This window comes from Malus sylvestris, chromosome 15, assembly GCF_916048215.2.
Source record: "Malus sylvestris chromosome 15, drMalSylv7.2, whole genome shotgun sequence".
In the NCBI taxonomy this organism is placed as follows: Eukaryota; Viridiplantae; Streptophyta; class Magnoliopsida; order Rosales; family Rosaceae; genus Malus; species Malus sylvestris.
In genome coordinates this window covers 52887192-52905296 of record NC_062274.1, presented here as the reverse complement: position 1 = coordinate 52905296, position 18105 = coordinate 52887192, and the positions used below count along the sequence as shown (strand labels likewise).

The 18105-nt window shown below is 40.5% G+C and overlaps 1 pseudogene; it reads right to left on the bottom strand.

Annotated features, from left to right (window-relative positions):
* Positions 1–565: 565 nt before the first annotated feature.
* LOC126603205 (uncharacterized) lies at positions 566–15212 on the bottom strand (annotated as a pseudogene).
* Between the last annotated feature and the right edge of the window lie 2893 nt (positions 15213–18105).

Sequence of the window (18105 nt, the reverse complement as noted above, 5' to 3'; positions counted from 1 at the left end):
ACACCAGTCATACACAACATTAGTCATTGAAAGAGATCCAAAGTTCGAATCTCCTCTCCTCGGAAACTAAAATAAAAAAAATCCGGTTCTACTTCAAGACTTTACTAGCACCACTCGCCACAATTCCACAGGATTAAACAACCACAGGCACGAGTTTTGCCTCACATTCATAGAGTGCCAAACGATGTCAGATAACTATACATACAATGGATATAAGATTTCCATATTCTCCTAAGAGAGCCAATTTAGAATCTCTTGCTGCTGCATCATTTGTAAATAACGTATTAGGTCTCTGGCTTGTCCTTGGGTTTCGACCAAGACTGACCAGTATGCAATCGGAAAATCTCAAGCTATTACTTCCCAAACACAATTAAAAAGAAAGTAGAGAATGACTGGAACTGGAAGACTACTATCTAGAACATTTGTAGCTGAGTTTCCATCCTATTGCTCGATTTTCCATTATGCATCAGTAACATCTAAACACTGGATTACACAAGCATGCATGTACCGAGATATGTTCAGTTACCTCATATGCCCAAAAGATAGGACCTACTTCATGAGCATGTTAATAGCTGCATGAATGGAACTGGTACGAGAACTGCGATGTTGAACCAGCGAATGGGGTCCACTCCAGATAGACTTACTATTGTTAGGGAAGAGAGTCCCACATAGATCCAAAAGCATGGGATTCTCAAATTGCAGACTTTCATATGCTGTAACTTTCTTATGCCTCCTTTCTTGCGATTCCTGCGACTGAATTAGGCCAATGAGTGAGTAATTTTCAGATGCACCTTCGAAATTGAATAAAGTTTCAAATGCAAATTTCAAACCTTATAAATATATAAAGATTAAAACGTGCTCCTTTTGCAGTTTAGACATAAAGACAGTTAAAACAAATACAGAAAAGAAAACAATGTGTATCCATTGTGACCTCGATTCTGTTACTTGATAGAGAAATTCTTTTGCATTGTTGTTAAATATATGTTCAACCAGGACGCCAACCATTATATCTCCTGATATATCCAGTTGCCTACTTAAGTAAGAAGATAAATAATAATTTGAAGTGTATCTACTTTCTATTGGTATGAAGACAGGTGAGGGTTCTGTAATATCCGGATGCTATTTACGAAAAGATTTTTCAAACATGGGTGATGCCAAAGAAAGCAAAATATTATACCTTAGGTTGTTTATCTGCTACAAGTCCTTCCTCCTGCTGCATCGATGTATTATCTTTGTTTGCATCTGTTTGGACTCCTGCGGAAACCTCTGCTGTTATTGGTTGCAATTGTTTATTAGGCTCTTCTCTTGATTTCTCAAACTGCTCTAGTGCTTCACCATTATCCTCATCTTTCATCTCTGTGTCACTATCTTCTTCCTCATTCCCCTCATCATCATCATCCTCCTCCTCGTGCTTCTCCCCTGAAGGACCATACTGCTGCTTGGGTACCCCCATTTTCACATCCTCTCCTTTTTCTTCTACCTCCACATCTGCATTGGGTTCCAATGATCCATCCATATCCGAAGATGAATTCCCACCCGGACTTTCCGCAAGTGAAGATTCCTAAAGAGAGATGATTCAAAAGTAATAAATTAATAATCATCTAATAATAATAGTAGTATTACCACCAGCAGCAGTAGCAATAATGAAAATAAATAAATCAATAATAGATAATAAGAACTTACATCAACCAAGTTTGCAATTTAACTATCAAATGTCTCTTTTCACAAGTAAAAGGTTACTGTCCAAGGCAGTCCTTTATAATGTAAAACCTCAAAGTATAATTATTGGTGATGGGAGATACGTATTAAGGGGTAATCACACAACACCTTGCTTTCAAAATAACGCACACTACAACCCCAAGGCAATGGGAAAATTAAGAAAAATGACGATCAACGTTTACAGCTCTATCGAAATGCACCAAAAAGGTGATGAGCTAATATTAGGCCTCTTCTTTTCAATAGGTCACAGGTATCCACTGTCCCTTGAGCCATCCATGCTAAAACTTGCACATCACATAGTACTTTAGCCTAATAAATCATCAGGGATGGACTCCAAGTAGGAAGAGGCAGGTTACCAACCAATTGACTAATGTAAAATTTACACAAAAAGCTAACAAACTCAAATTTCCATACCCTTCTGTCTAATCATTTTGGTCATGTGGCTGTGATGAGACGTTTTCAATAAAAGAGAGAACTAGAGAACTCAACAACTTCAAGGTTAGTTAAGTTTCTGAAACTGGGTTCAAACCAATGACAAAAGAAGGAAAAAAAAACCCACAAACTAGCTATGGGTTCACCCTGCACTTACAGTATGCAACAAGCCTTTAAAGGAAAGGCAAAAAGACAATACTCAAATATCAATGCGCTCGTCCTCCTAGAAATACTCCCTAAGCATGAAAAAAAAAAAGCCAATAGTTGCTTCTCTATCTCTTAATATTCATTTGTGTATGGCACAAGATGCTCCAATCAATATTAAATCAACTGGTTATACTACTATTCTCATGAAAAATTACAGTTAAGAAAATTCCAATTTCGAATTCCTGTTACTCTTCCTAATTTCAATACTTGTATACAAATGAAAACACCCTCCAAAGAGCAGATCAGATCTGTAAAAATAAACACTGAATGAAAATTGCAATTTAAATTTTTATATGTGAAATAAAGAGCTAATGGTGAATTAGCAAAGATTTTACTAGTTCATGACATCTCTTAAAAAACTCCGCCGTGTAAGTTTATTTTACATTGCCGGTCCCAAGCCCGGATAAAGGAGGAGGGGGAGGGCGTCAGGTAGTCGACAGCCGGCACTCCATGATCACGTCGAATCCTTATGAAAATGAATCCAGAACGAAATCGCGCTAAAGCTAGGGCGTCACCCGTAAGTGGCGCGCTGTGTGGCCCGAGCACAGTGATAAGTGAGCAAGGGTCGCTGTATCTCCATCGGCACCCGGATGCAGTGTTAAATGAGCAAGGGGGCTATAGAAACTTCTTTTCGAACGACTCCACTCAAAGTTGTTTGGGAGCATATGCTCCTATCAACTTTACACGGGACACACAAAAGAAGTACTTTGATCCTATTAGACGGGGAAGGGTGAAGAAGCTAGGACAGAAGGGTAGAGTTCAAGAGAGCAAAATGCGTTTAGGAACGTGGAATATAGGAACCTTGACGGGAAAATCTATGGAAGTAGTAGAAGTTATGGTGAGGAGAAGGATAAATATTATGTGCCTACAAGAAACTAAGTGGGTTGGGTGTAAGGCAAAGGATCTAGAAAACTCAGGGTTTAAACTATGGTATTCGGGCACAAATAGAACGAGAAACGGTGTTGGCATCATCGTGGACAAGACCTTGACACAAGATGTTGTAGATGTCAAGAGGGTAGGAGATAGAATCATGGCAATCAAGATTGTAATAGGACAAGAACTTATCAATGTGATTAGTGCGTACGCACCCCAAGTAGGGTTGGATACGAGTTCGAAAGAGAAATTTTGGGAAGACCTTGGAGACTTGGTCTAAGGAATTGCTCAGACGGAGAAGTTATTTATAGGAGGAGATTTAAATGGACACGTGGGCAGGGAGATAGGCAACTATGGAGGTTTTCATGGTGGCCATGGTTTTGGGGAGAGAAACGAGGATGGGGAAGCTATCTTGGATTTTGCAATGGCATATGATCTCTTCTTAGCCAACACCTTCTTTAAGAAGAGAGAAGAACATGTGATCACCTACAAGAGTGGGTCTTCAAAAACACAAATAGATTTTCTTCTAATGAGGAAAGGGGATCGTATAACTTGTAAGGATTGCAAAGTTATACCAGGAGAGAGCGTGGCTAATCAACATCGCTTGTTGGTGATGGATGTACATATCAAACGAGTGAGAAAAAAGAACAAGACTTGGAAGTGCCCAAGGACTAGATGGTGGAATCTAAAAGAAGAAAAACAAGCCATTTTCAAAGAGAAAGTAATCACCCAGTGTGTGTGGGATAGAGAGGGGGAAGCTAACCAAATGTGGGATTCCATGGCTAGTTGTATCCGAAAAGTAGCAAAAGAGGTATTAGGAGAGTCCAAGGGCTTCGCCCCACACCAAAAGGAATCTTGGTGGTGGAGTGAGGAGGTACAAACAAAGGTGAAGGCTAAGAAGGAATGTTGTAAAGCCTTATACAAGGATAGGACCGATGAAAATGGTGAAAGGTATAGAAAAGCGAAGCAAGAGGCGAAGAAAGCTGTGAGAGAAGCTAAGTTAGCGGCTTATGACGATATGTATAAGCGACTAGATACCAAAGAAGGAGAGTTGGATATCTATAAACTAGCTAGAGCAAGGGAAAAGAAGACAAGGGACCTAAACCAAGTGAGGTGCATCAAGGATGAGGATGGAAAGGTTCTTGCTACAGAGAACGCAGTTAAAGACAGATGGAAAGGTTATTTTCATAATCTTTTCAATGAAGGACATGAAAGGAATGCTTCTTTAGGGGAGTTGAGTAACTCAGAAGAGTGTAGAAACTACTCTTTTTATCGTAGAATCCGGAAGGAAGAAGTGGTTGTAGCTTTGAAGAAGATGAAGCATAGAAAAGCAGTAGGCCCAGACAATATACCAATCGAAGTGTGGAAAGTTTTGGGAGAGACAGGTATAACATGGCTCACTGACCTTTTCAATAGGATTTTGAAAACGAAGAAGATGCCAAATGAGTGGCGAACGAGCACTTTGGTGCCTATCTACAAGAATAAGGGCGATGTACAAAATTGCATGAACTATAGGGGTATTAAGCTAATGAGTCATACAATGAAGCTCTAGGAGAGAGTCATTGAGCATAGATTGAGGCAAGAGACACGGGTTTCGGACAACCAATTCGGGTTCATGCCAGGGCGCTCAACCATGGAGGCAATCTATCTCTTACAAAGATTGATGGAAAGATATAGAGATGGGAAAAAGGATTTACACATGGTCTTTATAGATTTGGAAAAAGCGTATGATAGGGTCCCAAGAGACATTCTTTGGAGGATTTTAGAGAAGAAAGGAGTACGAGTAGCATATATCCAAGCTATACAGGATATGTATGAAGGAGCAAAGACTGCCGTAAGAACTCATGAAGGACAAACCGAAAGCTTCCCCATAACTGTAGGATTACATCAAGGCTCATCCTTAAGTCCTTACCTTTTTGCGTTGGTAATGGATGAGTTAACAGGACATATTCAAGATGATATTCCTTGGTGTATGCTTTTCGCAGACGATATAGTGTTGATAGATGAAACTCAGGAAGGGGTAAATGCAAAGCTTAACCTTTGAAGAGAAGTGTTGGAATCTAAAGGTCTTCGCCTAAGCCGATCAAAGACAGAATATATGGAGTGCAAGTTCAGTGCAAATGGAGGTCAAAACGAGTTAGGGGTGAGGATCGGAGATCAAGAAATACCAAAGAGCGACCGTTTTCGTTACCTAGGATCTATCTTGCAAAAGAACGGAGAATTAGATGGAGATCTCAACCATAGAATACAACCTGGATGGATGAAGTGGAAGAGTGCATCCGGCGTGTTGTGTGACCGCCGTATGCCACTGAAGCTCAAGGGAAAATTTTATAGGACGGCAATAAGGCCGGCGATGCTGTATGGCACAGAATGTTGGGCGGTGAAGCATCAACACGTACACAAAATGGGTGTAGCGGAGATGAGGATGCTTCGTTGGATGTGTGGGCACACGAGAAAGGATAAGATTAGGAATGAGGATATCCGGGGTAAAGTAGGAGTAGTCGAAATTGAAGGAAAGATGAGAGAAAATCGGTTACGGTGGTTTGGACATGTGCAAAGAAGGCCTACTGACGCTCCGATTAGAAGATGCGACTATGGGACAGAGGTTCAGGGCCGAAGGGGTAGAGGAAGACCTAGGAAAACTTTGGAAGAGACCATAAGAAAAGACTTAGAATACTTGGATCTAACGGAGGACATGACACAGGACAGAACACAATGGCGTTCTAAGATTCATATAGCCGATCCCACTCAGTGACTTGGATTTTCCAAGTCTCCAACCGAGAAGTTTTCCTCACTCGGGAAATTAAGGGAACACTACCTCAACCTACATGCTCCACTCACAAAGCTTCAACATACAAGCTTCAACAAAAAAAAATTCAAAGAACTTAGCGAAGAAGGCTTTGGTGTATTTAACACAATACGTTGAAATGAAGGAAAACTTATTTATTGATATCCCCGATAAGTTACAAATATGTACATATACTTGAGTCAAAATAAACAAACAAGAGGGAGCCTTCACAAAGGTTGCTTAGGAGAAGTCTCAGCAGTCGGTAGAGCCCCAGAAAGAGAAGGCACCGGAGGGGGATCATTCGGAGCTTCAGTACTGGACAGAACCCTAGAAGGAAGAGGCATCAGAGGTTGATCATTTGGAGCTTCATTACGCGGTACAGCCCCAGAAGACGAAGGCAATAAATGCCTTTGGAACAAACCCACAAATCTCTGATGATCAAGTAAAACCTGACCATCAGATTCCTTCATCTGGTCAAGCTTCCTCTTCATGTTTGTAGCATAGTCATGTGCGAGCCGGTGCAACTGTTTATTCTCATGCTTGAGCCCTCTAATCTCCTGTTTGAGACTCATCACTTCAGCCGCCAATGATTCAACTTGGCGGGTTCGAGCAAATAGGCGTTGGGCCATATTAGACACAGAACCTGCACACTGAACACTAAGAGCCAGAGAATCCTTAACAGCCAACTCATCAGACCGTTTGGAAAGTAGTCTGTTATCTTTGGGAGTGAGAAGGTTTCTGGCCACTACCGCAGCGATCATATCATTCTTCATCACGGAATCCCCAACGGTAAGAGGACCAGTAGGGGAGACGAAGGATGGGCGCCATATGTTGTCTGGAGAAGGCGGGGCTGCCTCTTCAACAAGGTTCAAGTCAAAACGACGGTCGGAGGGGCCAGACATTTTCAAAGGTGTTGAAGAGAGAAGAGGTCGGACAAATCAAGATCTTAGAAGTGCAAGAATGGAGCTTCTACTGGTGGATATTCAAGTATGCTTTGGAACTTAATGTCTGCCCCTATAAAAATCTGCACTCGATGAAGCTTCAGAAATCGAAGAGGCGTTTGCTTTCTCAAAAGCTGGGCTGCTCAGAGACCACGAGGGTCGATCTCAGAAATCGAAGAGGCGTTTGCTTTCTCAAAAGCTGGGCTGCTCAAAGACCACGAAGACCGATCTCAGAAATCGAAGAGGCTTGCTTTCTCAAAAGTTGGGCTGCTCAGAGACCACGAGGGCCGATCTCAGAAATCGAAGAGGCACCTACTTTTCCAGCCCTGTCAGCACCTGTCACACGCACACTCAGCTTTGTGGAATTTATGGGCATTCTGTCGAAGATTTCTGGCGAAGTAGAAAGCACATGAATCGTACTGTTCAATCACCCACTTCCCACACGCAACAGTAGCTCATGGGTACCACATATAACTTTGCCAAAGTTCTCTGACAAAGTTGAGACACGTGAAGCTTGCAGCTCCCACTACATCGCTCTGACCAAGAAGGGTAAAAGATTAGCAAAGAAAAAACACTAACAAAGTTTAGACACATAAATTTTGAAGGTCTAGCTACCATATTATTACCCACAAGGTTAAAGGAACAGTACCACTGCTGGATAATTGGAAAGTCCCGGTGTGTCAACCTCTGTGCTTCGTGGCAAGGTAGACTAACAAACATGCCCAACCTTTACTCACATTCGAGAAAACACTCCCAACAAGATTGCTTGCTCCAAAATCGAAGAGGCACCGCCCTTCGAATCTCGAGAGCCAGACTCCCAACATGATTACTTTCTCAAAAATTGAAGAGAGGGTAAAGGAACAGTACCACGGCTGGATAATTGGAAAGTCCCTGTGTGTCAACCTCTGTGCTTCGTGGCAAGGTAGACTAGCAAACATGCCCAACATTTACTCACATTCGAGAAAACATTCCCAACAAGATTGCTTGCTCCAAAATCGAAGAGGCACCGCCCTCCGAATCTCGAGAGCCAGACTCCTAACATGATTACTTTCTCAAAAATCGAAGAGAGGGTAAAGGAACAGTACCACTGCTGGATAATTGGAAAGTCCCTGTGTGTCAACCTCTGTGCTTCGTGGCAAGGTAGACTAGCAAACATGCCCAACCTTTACTCACATTCGAGAAAACACTCCCAACAAGATTGTTTGCTCCAAAATCGAAGAGGCACCGCCCTCCGAATCTCGAGAGCCAGACTCCCAACATGATTACTTTCTCAAAAATCGAAGACACCGCTCTCCGAATCTCGAAAGCCAGACCCCCAGTAGGATTGCTTTCTCAAAAATCGAAGAGGCATCGTTCTCCGAATCTCGAGAGCCAGATCCCCGACAGGATTGCTTGTTCGAAAATCGAAGAGGCACCACTTTCCCAACTTCAAGAGCTGGATCTCCTTGGATAAAGCTTGTCTGTAATCTTCACACGCAACATCAGCTTTCCAGATACCACAGACCACTTTTTCAAAGTGCTCTGACAGAGTTAAAACTTGTGAAGCTGGCAGCTCCCACTACCGTGCTATGACCAAGCAAGGTAAAGGAATAGCATTATTACTTGATGTTAGGGAGACTCCTATATATGTCGACCTCCATCCCCAACGGACAGGCAGACCTGCAAAAATGCTCAACCCTTCCTCTTATCTGAGAGGGCACTCCCAACGAAACCTTTCGAAATATTCAGCTTTCTTTCCCCCCGATAATACCTCTGTAAACAAGCTATACTAGAGCAAGAATATCTCATATCATCAGGGTTAAAAGCAAGAGTATCCCATATCATGCTTTTTCCCTGTCTTTTCCTTTGGCCTTGTTCTTACCTGCAAGACAAGGAGAATGAGAGCAATCAGTCGGCACTTGGAATCAAGCTTCCAGCCAGGAACTGACTGCCTGGAACCCTTTACCTGATTACTTACCTGGCATTGCTCTCGAGTACTCATCTTCAACACCTTATGCTTCCAGGGAAGATCCCGCATCTGCCTGAGGAACAGATAGGGCAAGTGAGAAGGATACAAGGAAGCATGTGGAGACAAGCGTAACAACACACGTGCCGATACATCCATTACTCTGTCAAAAGCAAAAGTATCCCATATCAGCAGGGTCGAACGTACTCTAGATTTGATGGACTTGTTTTGACCCTCAAATTCTTCAGTCGGCCTTATCTCTGGAGGAAACCAGAAAACCCTCCAGCCCAGTTCAAGAATAAGCCTGTGGAAAGTTACTTCTTCAAAAGCAAAAGTATCCCATATCATCTCTTCTCATTTTTCTTCTCTTTATCCTTCATGCTGCCTGCAAGATAGGGAGAATGTGAACAATCAGCCGGAGCTCTGATTGCTTACCTTGTCTGTCACCTCTTTCAGCAGATCCCCTAGCTCGGCGACTTGGGGGACTCCTACTACATGGTTTGTATCGCGCTTGACCAAGCCTGAAACTACAAGTAAGCTTCAAGTGACATTGATACATTACCTTGTGCATCTCCACCAGTTACAGATACCACCCCTGGATGGAGGAAGAGTACTTCCAGAGAAGATGCCACATCTACCTATGAGACAGATAAGGAAAGTCAAGACGATACCACACTCCAGTACTTAGAAGTTTCGTGGTTACGAGATCATTCTTCCACAATATTTCCTAATGTCATTTGTACTAAATCATTCACTTGTACTCACTAAAGGAGAGCTTGAACCTATGTACTTGTGTAAACCCTTCACAATTAATGAGAACTCCTCTATTCCGTGGACGTAGCCAATCTGGATGAACCACGTACATCTTGTGTTTGCTTTCCTATCTCTATCCATTTATATACTTATCCACACTAATGACCGGAGCAATCTAGCGAAGATCACAAAAAGTGACCGTTTTCGCTACCTAGGATCTATCTCGCAAGAGAACGGAGAATTAGATGGAGATCTCAACCATAGAATACAAGCTGGATGGATGAAGTGTAAGAGTGCATCCGGCGTGTTGTGTGACCGTCGTAGGCCACTGAAGCTCAAGGGAAAATTTTATAGGACAGCAATAAGGCCAGCGATGTTGTATGGCACAAAATGTTGGGCGGTGAAGCATCAACACGTACACAAAATGGGTGTAGCGGAGATGAGGATGCTTCGTGGGATGTATGGGCACACGAGAAATGATAAGATTAGGAATGAGGATATCCGAGGTTTGGACATGTGCAAAGAAGGCCTACTGACGCTCCGGTTCGAAAATGTGACTACGGGACAGAGGTTCATGGCCGAAGGGGTAGAGGAAGACCTAGGAAAACTTTGGAAGAGACCCTAAGAAAAGACTTGATTTTGAATCTAACGGAGGACATGACACAAAACCGAGCGCAATGGCGTTCTAGGATTCATATAGCCGACCCCACTTAGTGGGAAAAGGCTTTGTTGTTGTTGTTGTTGTTGATGACATCTCTTAAAATTCCTCATATAGTTTTTATGTATTTACTAATTTACTTAATTACATACTTAGCAATGCATCTGATTGCAGGAATTCAAAGGGAAAACCCACTTTAATAATCATTTTCTGAATGGATCCATTGGCTAAAACTTCCAATTTACCTCTTGCTTGAGTTCTTGAGCAAGACTATTATCACTAGCTCCACGGCCCTTTGCAATTTGATCATTCTCCTCACGCTCCCTTCTACGGCGCTTTAGAACACAGATAGCACATAAGCAATCCGCTTTATGATGCCTTCTGAAAATGGAAGAAATCTCAAAACATAAGAAAACCTTTTTCTAGTATCGCGCTATAAAAGTTAGAGATCAAATTGAATATCATTTTGAAGTTGCAACACTACATGCAATTTATCTGTGTTTGTGTGTTCATTGCATGGGGAGAACTGTGGGATGTGATGTTCACTTCTAAATGTTAACATTACAAAAAATTAAAGGAATAAAAATTACTATACTACAACAATCTTGAATACAGTACCTGCATACACAATTTATAAGAAAAAGCAACTACGACAGTTTTTGTTGACTTTGACTCACATGTATCATATGAAACATGCCTTTACCCAGGCATACGCTATAACAATTTCCCAGAACCCAAAAATTCCCTCCACCTCAAGAAACATGTCAAATTGATTAAAACATCATGGTTTTGAGAATGCAATAAATGAACGGAATTACATGGAACCAGAAAATTATATAAGGCATACCTAAGCTCCTCAGCACAGAAAAAAAAAACATTGTTTATTGACCATAAGAAAATGAGACACGAAATAAATACGGTGAATGAGAAAGCAGATGTTGTAAGCATCAGGAAATAAAACATCCCTTTGCATAATACTAGTGTAACAGTGTAATCCAAAGTAGCAAGGGAAAAGCCTTTTACCACGGCTTTATAGCCTTGCCCAGTTATCTGCTAAGAAGGGACTCATAGTTAGTTAGTTATACTATGACATATATATGCTGGTATGAGCTTTAGAACCTACTGCCCAACAACTGTAATGGCTATTGCTCGCTGGTGTAAAAGCCATTAATAAATCCTCTTGTAATTTTTGGTTCCTATTAATAAATCGCTGTATTGTTGCTTGTCCAAAAAAAAAAAAAAGCATTTACGTGTAATTACATATATTGGTAAGGAAGGTGCAAACCCTAAACCTTAAAAGGAAGTTTCTCGAAATTACTACACTCAGAACAATCTGCACATCATATTGATTGATAGTTTCAAGGAACAAAACACAGATTAAATGCAAAGACATACCCATGACCTTTTCGTGTTTTCTGCTTTGATTGGCCACCTTTAACATGTACTTTTCCCTGATCAGATGGAGCCATTATCTCTTGAGGGCTTTCAACACCTAGCATGAAGATAATTAACAAAACTCAGGTAGCTGTCATAAACATGGACACTAGGGACTCCAAAAATCTAAACCAACCAGAGAAGCCACCCGAAGCAGAGTCAATAGCTGAGCATAACTTTACATATTACAAGCAGAGAAACCCATCAACTACATATAAACTTTCAGAGCAAACTATTTGCTTAATTTTTAATAAATTCTCAGATCCAGCATAAAATACTTTGGCATTTCAGCAAACATTACGTTCAATTCTTACATTATTCTTTTCAAAAACTACAGTTCAAAACATGAACCTACAATTAGTGTCATATCACATATATCCAATCGACGAGCAGTCATTATTTACATCCTCTTCTTTCAATAAGGTTTCACAACCATTGCCTTTAAGTGCATCTTGTAGTTCTTTATTACTTCCGGGGTCAATGACTCTGGTAATCTTGCAATAATATATGGGTAGGTAATAGGTAAATTCCCAGAGAAGGCTACGGTATTAGCATCCAAAAGGAGGTTGGTTGTCGAGTTCAGGACAGAAAAAGAAGATTAAAAAGTATCAACAAAGGGAAAAGGCAAAACTGTAAAACCCTCACCATTAGTTCCTCTTGGTTGTCCATTATACAACCCGGCTGCAGTCCAATACTTAGTGAAATTCTTTTTCACCCGCCTCATAAGATCCAAAATGTAGTCACCTTTACTGTTATACTTATAACAATTGTTCCAAATGTATTCAACATCTCTGAAAACATCCTCGGAATTATTATACTTGCCACCCTGTTCAAGATTGTTGCATATTGTTCCAAAATCCATTGGTGTATCTATCACATCAAAATAATCCTGATTCCAGACAAACCCCACGCCCACAAAACAAAACACAATGCCATTAATAAAAGCATGAAGAAAAGAAAATGGGTATGATGCAGCATTCATAGCATAACATTCGAAATCAAAACTCAAAGAGATGAAATGGAGCATACAAAAAAAACTACCAAGAAAAAAGAAAAGGCATTGTTCAAGCTCAAATCCGCGTGCAATGTGTATCTGACAAGAGTCGCATGCAACAAAGATAAATAAACTATTCAATAATCTTATCAATATAGTTCCTCGAAACTAAGCACTTTTGATGGACTTGAGTCACAACGTGAACTTGTAGGGGTCTTGTCATCATCCAATTGAGGCACATAGAAGTCAAGCAAATAATCGAGAGCAAAGTCAAATCAAATCAACTGACTTTTCAGTATGCATATGCTTTGCACATTAGGGAGCATGGTTACACTTTGAAAACATCCATATAAAATCACTTCGTGATTCTAGCTCTGAAGACCAACTCATCAGGCCCACTTGTATCACATCCCATTAAAAAGCACATACGCAAAACAATGGGCTATACAAATGAATCAAGCCTCAGGCATAACAAATATAAGGTAGCATCCAGCCAAGGAAACAGAATCTGGTGACACAACCCTCTGAAAAGCCCTCAATATCCCAAAAATTAAAAGGAATAAAAAACCAGAACAAGCTTACAATGCCTACTTCATGGAAAACGAACATGCCTGATAGAAGAGAAGAGATACAGTTCCTAAAAATTAACAATTTAACATAAGATTTGTTGAAAGCAACCAAATTTTTTTCTCTTCTCATTAGTGCATACTTTGTGAAAAACATGGGTATTCAACGCACCATGAGCAGCTGTTTCCTTTGTTTCTGTAAACATGGGTGACCAATGTATCCGTGCTTCATAGGATTTAGTAATTTAAGGAGAATAATGTATTTTGTAACAATGTGAGCTTCAGTTTAAACTGCCTATCAAGGAATTTTCAGAAGTTCTCTCTTTTAGGGACTGTAGGAGTGTTATTGAGGATTTTTCACCTTTCCCCTTAATGCTTTGCATTTTTCACCTTCTAGCTCTGAAGACCAAAACATGCATGTACATTGAGCACAAACGACAATCAAACTTACAGGTATTCCCAAAGCTTCAGGATTCACAGGGACATTAAAGGGTTCAGAAGCATCCATTTTCATCACCTTCTTTATTATCTGTGTACGTGATAAGTGAAGACAAATATAAGTACGTACACAAAAGCACACTTGAAACAGAAACAGATGACACTAAATTAAAGGTTTACATGACCCAAAAGAAATACGATCTATTTCATAATTCTCAACATACCGTCAGTGCAGTATCTAATTCTTGCTTATTGTATCGAGAACTTTGGTCAGCCATCTTTGATTCTCTTTTATGTGGACTCTTAGTCCGTGCAGAAACAGGATCAGTACTGTGGTTGACACTAGACCCCAACACCTTTGACGACTTAATCTTTATACCCCCAGTTTTCTTCGATGCGTTCACAGAAGCACCAACGTTTACTTCATGCAATGAATTGGCACTATCCTCCATTTTCTCAGAAACCAGACCTTGTCTTTCCAAACCAACTTGTTGGCCACTTTTATCTGTATCACTTTGTGTGTATGCATCTGATGAAGTAGGCTGAGAATCCATTGTTCTCGAAGTCTTAAGCTTCACTTTAACTCTTCCCACTGATTTCCCAACCCCCCTATCAATTGAACCATCAGGATTAATATTGGCAAGATTGATATGCTGATCAGTTCCAGAAGACGAAGGGGTATCAACTTCCATTCCAGACTCATACTTATTATCGTAATTACCGTCTTCATCCATATTTGTACCATCCTCCAAATCTACGATAGCCCCACTTGAAACCGCCTCATTTCCTCCCCCCACAGACCCTTTGGGCTTTCCTTTCTTGTTCTTTCGCTTCCGCTTCATTTCCTAACCAAAAAGTAAACTATCCCTGCTCCACACTGCACATACCACAGAATTTCCAATTCATTCCACATAAGCTATAACGATTAAGTCATAATTTCATACAAGTTCACCTTTTTAAGCAAAAATTAATAATAAAAAAAAACCAAGAAATTAAGTTGCAATTGGGGAAACCAAAATATAAAAACTTTCAACTATTCGGTCAATTAGAAACTTCAATGTTGATGTTAAACGTCTCGAATTTAAACAGATTCTAAAGCATTACCAAACAACCCAAACAAATAATTGTTCTTTTTTTTTCCAGCAACTCTCTAACCCCAAATTCAATCAAAGCAACACAAAACCCTAAAAACAAGTAGACCAAACAATTGCAGAAAACCCTAGATTCCTCAACACCCAAGGAACTAATAAAAATTCAAACTTTATTCGAAAGAGGGAGAGAAAGATACTGTACCAGTGCAGAAAGCTGATTAGTTGAAGAAGAAAACGTTTCGCTGTGGTTTTTTTCTACGTTTCGTGGAGAAACTTTTGAAAAACGGGTACAGCGCGGAGAATTTTTCAGTTTCCGCGAGATGAAGGTGGGGGAGAGAGAGACAGAGATAGAGAGTTGTTGCGATAGAGAGCGAGAAGTGTATTGATACTGTTGGGCCGTCTAATTGAGCAAAAATGAGCCCATTTGAGGGTATTCAAATTCAACAGGCTGGGGAGAGTTAAAGGGTAATTTGGGCTAAAATTCATATTTTTTCTATTGGTAAATTACATTTTACTCCCTTAAGTTTGAAATCGATTTCAAATCCTTATAACATCTTTAAAATATTTTAATTTCATACATTTTTTTATCATTTTATTTCAATTTCATACATCCGTTAAGTAAACCATTAAGTGATGACGTGGAAATATGAGATCCATATTTGTGCTGACGTGGTTGCCAAATTTGTGCCACTTGACAAAAAAATTTGGGTTAAACTCTGTTTACTTTCGTGGTTTTCAACATTTAGTATATCAAGTTTTTTTTCGTACTAGAGTCATACCTAAAGTGTTAATTTTAGGACAGTCTCATACATTCGTTAGTCAAACTATTAATTATCTCGTTAAGTGATGATGTGACGCCCATATGGACAATGACTGGGCGCCATGTGTCATTAAAAATATTAAAATAATTAATTAAATAAAAGTTAAAAAAAAATCCATCCCTTCGAATCTGCAACCCAGAAGAAGAAGAAGGATGAGGAGGAAGAAGAAGAAAAAAGAAAAAAAAAACCAAATATGTAACCCAGAATAAGAAGAAGAAGAAGAAGAAGAATAAAAAAAAAAAGCAGCCCAAACCCAGTTCGTCCCCCCTGCGCCGGCAACCCCATATTCCCCTTCCCTGATACCCACCCCCCACCATTGAAGCAGCCCTTTTCGAACCCTAATTTTCCACCTAAAAGAATCCCATCGGTTCCTTCTCATGTTCCAATTCGGATCCAGTCAACCATGGTGAAGTGAAGAAGCTGGGCAACATCCACACCGTCAATTCCTCATTCTTTCCTTGCAAAATTAAAACTCCTAAAAATCAAAATATCTCCCCCATGCAACAACACACTCACAGGTCTACTCTAACCCGACTGCTTCAATTGTGCAGCCTTCATGGCTGAGTTTAGAAGCTTGTGGGTCCCGCTAAATGAGTGGCTGAAATTGGGCATATGGAACAGACTGATGTGCTTGAATCTAATACACGACTTCTCGTCCTCATCCTCGTTGGGGAAGTTACGGCTGTTATTCCGTCTGTGACAATAGAGGAATAATGTGTCGATGACCATCACGAGATGATGGATAACACAATGGTTATAACAAGGTCGAGAAGCTTGTGGGAGTTGGAGTTTTTGTTGGGTTGGGGGACGACAAGGGAGGAATTGGAAAATGGGTAGTTTGAGGGAGTTAGGTTCGGAGGAGAGGAAGAAGGATGAAGATGGTGGTTGAGTTGTTGATGGCGAAGAAGATTTTGTGGCATAAATGGCTGATCTGGGTGAAGAAGAAGATGACTACGTGGGTTGATTCGAATTAGGAAATTGGGTTTTGATCTGAAATGTATAAAACAGGGTGAAGTGGGTTTGGAATGAGAGTCTTCGAGAGGTTATTTATTTATTTCGTCCCAGTTGAGGGTTTGTCTTCTACATCTCCCATCCATCCGTCCCTCGCTCCCTCCCTTCTCTTTTATGCATGAACCCACCAAACCTATCCCTTATTCTTCTTCTTTTGGGTTGCAGATTCGGTTTTTCTATTTTTTTTTCTTCATCTTCCTTTTTCTTCTTCTTCTTCTAAGTTGCATATTCTTGTTTTTTTTTTCTTCTTCTTCTTCTTTTGGATTGCAGATTTTTTTTTTCCTTCTTCTTCTAGGGGGGGAGGGATGGGTTTATTGTGTATTTATTTATTTTAATATTTTTAATGACACGTGGTGCCCAGTCATTGTCCACATGGGCGCCACATCATCACTTAACAAGATAATTAATAGTTTGACTAACATATGTATAAGACTGTCCCAAAATTAACACTTTCGGTATGACTCTAAGACGAAAAAAACTTGATGTACTAAATGTTGAAAACCACGAAACATGAGGCAGTAAACAGAGTTTAACCCAAAAAATTTCTATGCATTTAAAAATAATAATTTAATCAGAATAAAAAAAAATTCTTCATTTTCCCCACCCCTTCTCCATCGTCGACAGAACCCTAAACCCCAAAAAATCCAATCCAGGCTTCTCCTCTCCTCTGGCTGCAACATCTCATTCTCTCATCCCGTCTGCAACACCTCCTCTCCTCGCAGCATGTTGTCGAATAAGCCCCAAGACGCCAACTCCTTCGCTGCTCTCTTAAAGACGTCTCCCACCTCCATCCTATCTCCTCCTCTTCTGGTTCCCTCGAGACCCGCGACCTCATCGCATTGTAGGGAGGTGTCGACAGAGCCTCCGCGTAAAACTCATTGTACCCTCTCTGTGCATTCTGGTACACTCTAGAAGGCGGTCCTCCTCCACCTCCACCATAGAAACCATAGTCCTACTTTTAATTCAACCACAAAAGCCAAACAATCAAACATCTTAGATACAAAAGTATACCATCAGATCTACAAAAGCTTCAACATTTTAGTCAAAATCCCACCTGGGTCTGATCAGAATGTACCCAAAAAAGTTTTAAAAAATTAAAAAATTAAAGGGAAAAAACAATAAATGTTGATTACAATTTACCCAAATATCAGATTTGGTACATCGTTTTGATTAAATTCGAATAGGTTTGATTGGAAAAACAAAAAAAATACCTAAGGAGGAGGACCATATGAGTTGGAAGACTGAAGGTGTTGAAGACCAGGTGACTGAAGCCACCTCCCGTTGGACGAAGTCTCCAAGAAGTTATCAGAGTATTGTCGCGGGTGGTGCACCACCGCCGCACTAGATCTTTGCCCTTGCCTCCCAACTCCGTTCATCTTTCTATCACTTCGACCCGATCCAAATCTCAATCGGACCATCCAATCAAAAACCCAT